A 6,091-nucleotide genomic window follows, 5' to 3' on the forward strand; every position below is an offset into this window, starting at 1 on the left:
GGGCAGCCCCCAACCATAGAAAATGATCAGTCCCTAATGTCCCTGATGCTGAAGTTGGAAAATCCTGCTGCAGTGGTATATGTGGACAGGGTTTGTCCACAGGTGGGTTTGACCTCTGAGTTCTGGGAGAGGACTAGCCCCTCTGTGAGTTCTTCTAAGTGCCAGAGAGCTGGGTCACACTCCTTCTCTGGGGCTGTTCAGTTTAATTGCAGAGGAGCCCCTAAGTGTTCTCCTGGTGGATCAATGCCGAGACATCAGTCCACCTCTGCCATCATGAACTCACACCCATCAGTGTTCTAAGGCCTTTTGTTTTGCTTTAAAAAATTAAGGGACTTTACTTCTTGGAGCAGTTTTAGGTTTACAGAAAACTAAGCAGATAGTGCAGAGGATTTCCACATACCCTTTCTCTTCCTGCACACAGCTTCCCCTATTATTAACATCCTGCATTAGTAAGTAACTGTGTTGCAGTTGCTGGACCAATATTGACACATTTTTATTTATTTATTTTATTTATTTTTTTCATTTATTTTTATTAGTTGGAGGCTAATTACTTTACAATATTGTAGTGGTTTTTGCCATACATTGACATGAATCAGCCATGGATTTAATGTGTTCCCCATCCAGATCCCCCCTCCCACCTCCCTCTCCACCTGATTCCTCTGGGTCTTCCCAGTGCACCAGGCCCGAGCACTTGTCTCATGCATCCAGCCTGGGCTGGTGATCTGTTTCACCCTAGATAATATACATGTTTCAATGCTGTTCTCTCTAAACATCCCATCCTAGCCTTCTCCCACAGAGTCCAAAATTCTGTTCTGTACATCTGTGTCTCTTTTTCTGTTTTGCATATAAGGTTATCGTTGCCATCTTTCTAAATTCCATATATATGCATTAGTATACTGTATTGGTCTTTATCTTTCTGGCTTACTTCACTCTGTATAATGGGCTCCAGTTTCATCCATCTCATTAGAACTAATTCAAATGAATTCTTTTTAATGGCTGAGTAATATTCCATGGTGTATATGTACCACAGCTTCCTTATCCATTCGTCTGCTGATGGGCATATAGGTTGCTTCCATGTCCTGGCTATTATAAATAGTGCTGCGATGAAGATTGGGGTGCACGTGACACATTTTAATTAACTAAAGCCCATAGTTTACCTTAGGGTTCACTCTTGATGCTATTCAACCTATGGGTTTTGACAAAGGGGAAATGTCATATATTCACTGTAGTATCATACAGAATTGTTTCATCAACTTAAAAAAAATGGAGTTCCACCTAATGGAATTGGAGTTTCATCCCTTACTCTCTCCTCCTGAGTCCCTGACAACCACCAATCTCTTTACTGTCTCCACAGTTTTCCAGAATGAACAGAAACCAATCTTAGCTGTGTTCTGTATCCCTGTCATCCCAGAAGGTGTGTATTAAGTCTTGGGCCACCTCCCCAGGATGAGGTGAGCTCTTCTCTTCTTATAGTTCCTCTCTTTCTACCTTCATGACTGTGCATCTTAATTAATAAACAGAGGGAGTATGTGGATGGTCTGGCATGGTGAAGCTAAAAACTCTCCAGTCCTGGGGAGTAGCTCTAAGATTCATTAGCAGCCACCAGTAAGTGGTAAGTATAACAGAGAAGTAAGCAGAAGATAGGCTTTGGGGTCATTCAGATGTTGGTTCAGATCCAGGCTCCCCTACTCAGGAGTCATGGTCCCTTGGCAAAGCTATGTATCCTCTGTGGATACAGCTGCCACTTCTGTAAAGTGAAAGTTAATCACACAGTCGTGTCCGACTCTTTGCAATCCCATGGACTATAACGTGCCAGGCTCCTCTGTCCATGGAATTCTCCAGGCAAGAATACTGGAGTGGGCTGTCATTTCCTTCTCCAGAGGATCTTCCCGACCCAGGGATTGAACCTGGGTCTCCTGCATTGCAGGCAGATTCTTTACCAACTGAACCACTTCTGTAAAATAGGGATCAAAGCAAGTGCCTCATAATATTAGGATAATGGTTTAATAAGAAACACATGAGCACAGGTGCCAACATCCAGTAAAAAGTAGCTATTCTCAGCAATAACTCAAAATCCAGTGCCAGAGACACTTAAATCTCTAAGACGACACATTATAATGATGGCCATGAAAAAGTTAGAAGCAAGGATTTTAAGACTCACTCAGGAGTTGTTTTAGAAGCACCCAGGAATGAATGACTAGATCTGTTTTGGAAAGAGATGTCCAGGAAGGCTATGCAGGGAAGGTGACACTTCAGCTGAGTCTTAAAAATGAACAGATGTTGGTCAGTTGGAGAAGGAGAAGAACCTCAATTTGGCAGAAAGAGTGGTTAAGGAACTGCAACTGTTCTCTATATATCATTGGTTCTCAACCTGGAATGACTTTGCCCCCATCCCCATGGGGACATTGGCAATCTCTGGAGATAATTTTGGTTGTCGCTCCTGAGCGGGGGCTACTGGCATCCAGCTGGTGGAGGTCAGGGATGCTACTAAGCACCTTACAATGCACAGGAGAGCCCCCAAGGCAACGGATGACCTGGCACCAAATATTGAGAAAGCTTGCACCAGCTGTTGGAGAGCTTCAGGAAGTTGAGAGCACAGCCCACATGATCTCAGTCTTGTCCATTCAGTGTCTTCTTGGAGGCTCTTGTTTCCAAGTCATCGACCTTGACCCACCCGCTCTGTGATCTCAGAGTATCAGGACTGAGTGGGACTGTTACGGCTACCTCTCAAAATTGAGGGAAAGATGCAAAGGACTCCAAGGAAGGGAGGCTGAGAAACCTTGGAAACCAGTGATGTTTGGGGGGATGCAGCCTCCCTTTACCCAAGTGTCTGGTTTCCCCATTTTGGTTTGCTCTCAGACCGTCAGGGCTTGCTTCATCTAGGACATGAGCCCACTGAATAGAGCATTCATTACATTTTCCTGTTTTTTTTTTTCATTTTGGTAAAATACACATAACATAAAACTTACCATTTCTCCATTTTATAGCATACAGTTCAGAGGCATTTAGTACAATTCACAGTATCATGCGACCACCTCCTGTAACTAGTTTCAGAATCTTCTCAGAACCCACAAAGGAAACCCCATATCCATTAACAGTCACTCTCCATTCTCCCCTACCCACAGCCCTGGCAACCACTGGTATGTTTTAAACTCCTACATAAAGGTTCACAGCAACACTATTTACAAGAGTGCAAAAATGAAAACAATCTAAATGTTCATCTAAATGTGGGTGAATGGGCAGATAAAAATCTTGTTTATCCCTGCATGCATGTGTGCTAAGTCACTTCAGTCATGTCCGACTCTTTGGGACCCCATGGACTGTAGACTACCAGGTTTCTCTGTCCATGAGATTCTCCAGGCAAGAATACTGGAGTGGGTTTCCATGCCCTTCTCCATGTTTATCCAAAAAGGGATATTATTTGGCCATAAAAAAGAATGAAGTTTTCATATGTGCGGCAACATGGATGAGCTTTAACAACATGGTGAGTAAAAGATACCAGATCCCAAAGTCCACATAATGTATGATTGCATTAAGATGACTTGCCTAGAGCAGGCAAATCTATAGACACAAAAAGTAGATTAGTGGTTTACTGCCTTTTAAACTCGACATTGCCTAATTTTAAAAGATCACGTAAAAATAGGCAAGTTATTTATAAAGAGACATTGAAAGCTCATTAAACTGAAGTTACTGAGCACAGACCAGGTACATTTTCTCACTTATCATAGATAGCTCCTATTGTTTTCCAGATCACAGTTCAAGAACAATTCATTTAGTTCTCATAATAGCTCTTTGAGGCAGGTGGAGGGGAATGGAGGTGCAAAGAGGTGAAGAAATTGCTCAGTTTCACACAGTGTGGGCAGAGCAGGGATTTGAAGTCTATCAGCTGACTCACTCATCTGTTTGTCAGATGACTATGTTGCATTGCCTCAGAACACATAGATGGTCCTCATGGAATTAGGAAAACAACCACAACATTATTTCTACACAGTGTCTTGCCTCAGGTGCCTTGCATGGATAACTCCAGAGGAAGAATCCGACTGATGCATGTTAAGCTAAAGATGCACACTGGTCCCAAGTGTTGTAGCCATGCGATAGGAATCTCATGGTGTCTGATGCTCTGGGAAGAACAGGATTTATCAGAAGGGAGCAGAAGGTCAGAGAAGCAGTGGAAGGAAGCTCTGGTGAAGGAACATTTTGATTTTTGGAGGCAACCTAGAGGGATAGAAAGGTAGCAGCTTTGGGGACAGACAGTCACGGGTTCTGGCATTTCGAAAGCCTTACCATAAACAAGTTTCTTAGACCCTTTCCAATTATCTCAGTGGGTAGTCTCAAGATACTCAAGAGAGTGATCAAAACAGTACCTCCCCCACTATACTGATGAGAAGATTAAATCGTAGGAGGCACAGAGCAGGAACTCAGCCAATGTCACCTGTCATTTATCAGGAGCAGCCCCTGGGGCAGAGCCAGGAGTGATGGAGGCTGACAACCTCCCCCTATCCAGTAGCTGACCTCTCCACATCACACCACACTTCAGGAACAGCCTCCATGCAGGGAGCCAATCTCTCAGCAGTGACTGAATTCATCCTCATCGGCTTCTCCACCTTCCCCCACCTTCAGCTGATGTTCTTCCTGCTCTTCCTGCTGATGTACCTGTTCACGCTGCTGGGGAACCTGCTCATCATGGCCACCGTCTGGGGGGAGCACAGCCTCCACACCCCCATGTACCTCTTCCTGTGTGCCCTCTCCATCTCTGAGGTCCTCTACACCTTCGCCATCATCCCGCGCATGCTGGCCGACCACAGTCATGGGCTATGACCGCTACGTGGCCATCTGCCACCCCCTGCGCTACAACGTGCTCATGAGCCCCCGAGGCTGCGCCTGCCTGGTGGCCTGGTCCTGGGCTGGAGGCTCAGTCATGGGGTTGGTGGTGACAACAGCCGTTTTCCAACTCACCTTCTGTGGCTCTAATGTGATCCGCCATTTCTTCTGCCATGTGCCACCTCTAATGAAATTGGCCTGTGGGAACGTCTCCACTGTGGCCATGGGTGTGGGCCTCGTGTGTATCACCGCCCTGCTGGGCTGTGGTGTCCTCACACTCTTGTCTTACGCCTTCATCGTGGCCGCCGTCTTGAGGATCCCTTCAGCCGAGGGCCGGCACAAAGCCTTCTCCACGTGCGCATCCCACCTCACCATGGTGGTCGTGCACTACGGCTTTGCCTCTGCCATCTACCTCAAGCCCAAGGGGCCCCAGTCTCTGGAAGGAGACACGCTGATGGGCATCACCTACACTGTCCTCACTCCCTTTCTGAGGCAAGAAGACTGTCTCAGGATCAAGGAGCTGAAGGAAGCTGTGAAGAAGACCTTCCTCAGCAAGCTCTAGCCAGAAAAAAGTGGGAGGAATTCCTTGGAACTGACTAAACTGGATTACCAGATGCAACCATCAGAGATAGCACCTGTAAGCATGTAATAACCTGTGTTTGTCTGATGCTTTATGGTTTACAGGGACATTTGTAGGCTATATCTATGTGTTTGCAAAATGGTTAAACAGTGTCATGCGTATATGCAGGGTGGAAAGATGTATGAGATGATAATACACAAAAAGTCAGATTCATTGATTTCCTATCTGTTACAGGGCACTTTTTAAGGTACCATTAAGCTTGGAATTTGTTCTTCTCCTGTGAGAAAGCAGGGTGGTGTAATTACTCCTATCACCATAAACCCATAGCGCCAAGAGAGATGGAAGATGTCAGGTCTCCACCTTCTTGTAGGCAGCAACAGGTAGCTACATCACAAGTGTTTTGAGACTACAGCAGACTAAACCAGATTACAGCAGAAGAGAGTGAAGCACTCTAAATTTCAGCATTGCTGATCTGTGCAGTTGCAGTTAGCAATGATAATATGCAGGTGGCACTGGTGGTAAAGAATCTGCCTGCAATGCAGGAGACACAGGATACTCAGGTTCGATGGATCTCTAAGTGGGGAAGATCCCCTGGAGGAGGAAATGGCAACCACTCCAGTATTCTTGCCTGGAAAAACTCATGGACAGAGGAGCCTGGCAGGCTATGGTTGATGGAGGGCTGCAAAGAGT

The 6,091-nt window shown here is 45.6% G+C and overlaps 1 pseudogene; it reads left to right on the forward strand.

The window, feature by feature from the left end:
* Positions 1-4,548: 4,548 nt before the first annotated feature.
* LOC110150027 (olfactory receptor 10H1-like) lies at positions 4,549-5,383 on the forward strand (annotated as a pseudogene).
* Positions 5,384-6,091: the final 708 nt, after the last annotated feature.

Source organism: Odocoileus virginianus, chromosome 3, assembly GCF_023699985.2.
Source record: "Odocoileus virginianus isolate 20LAN1187 ecotype Illinois chromosome 3, Ovbor_1.2, whole genome shotgun sequence".
NCBI classification, from domain to species: domain Eukaryota; kingdom Metazoa; phylum Chordata; class Mammalia; order Artiodactyla; family Cervidae; genus Odocoileus; species Odocoileus virginianus.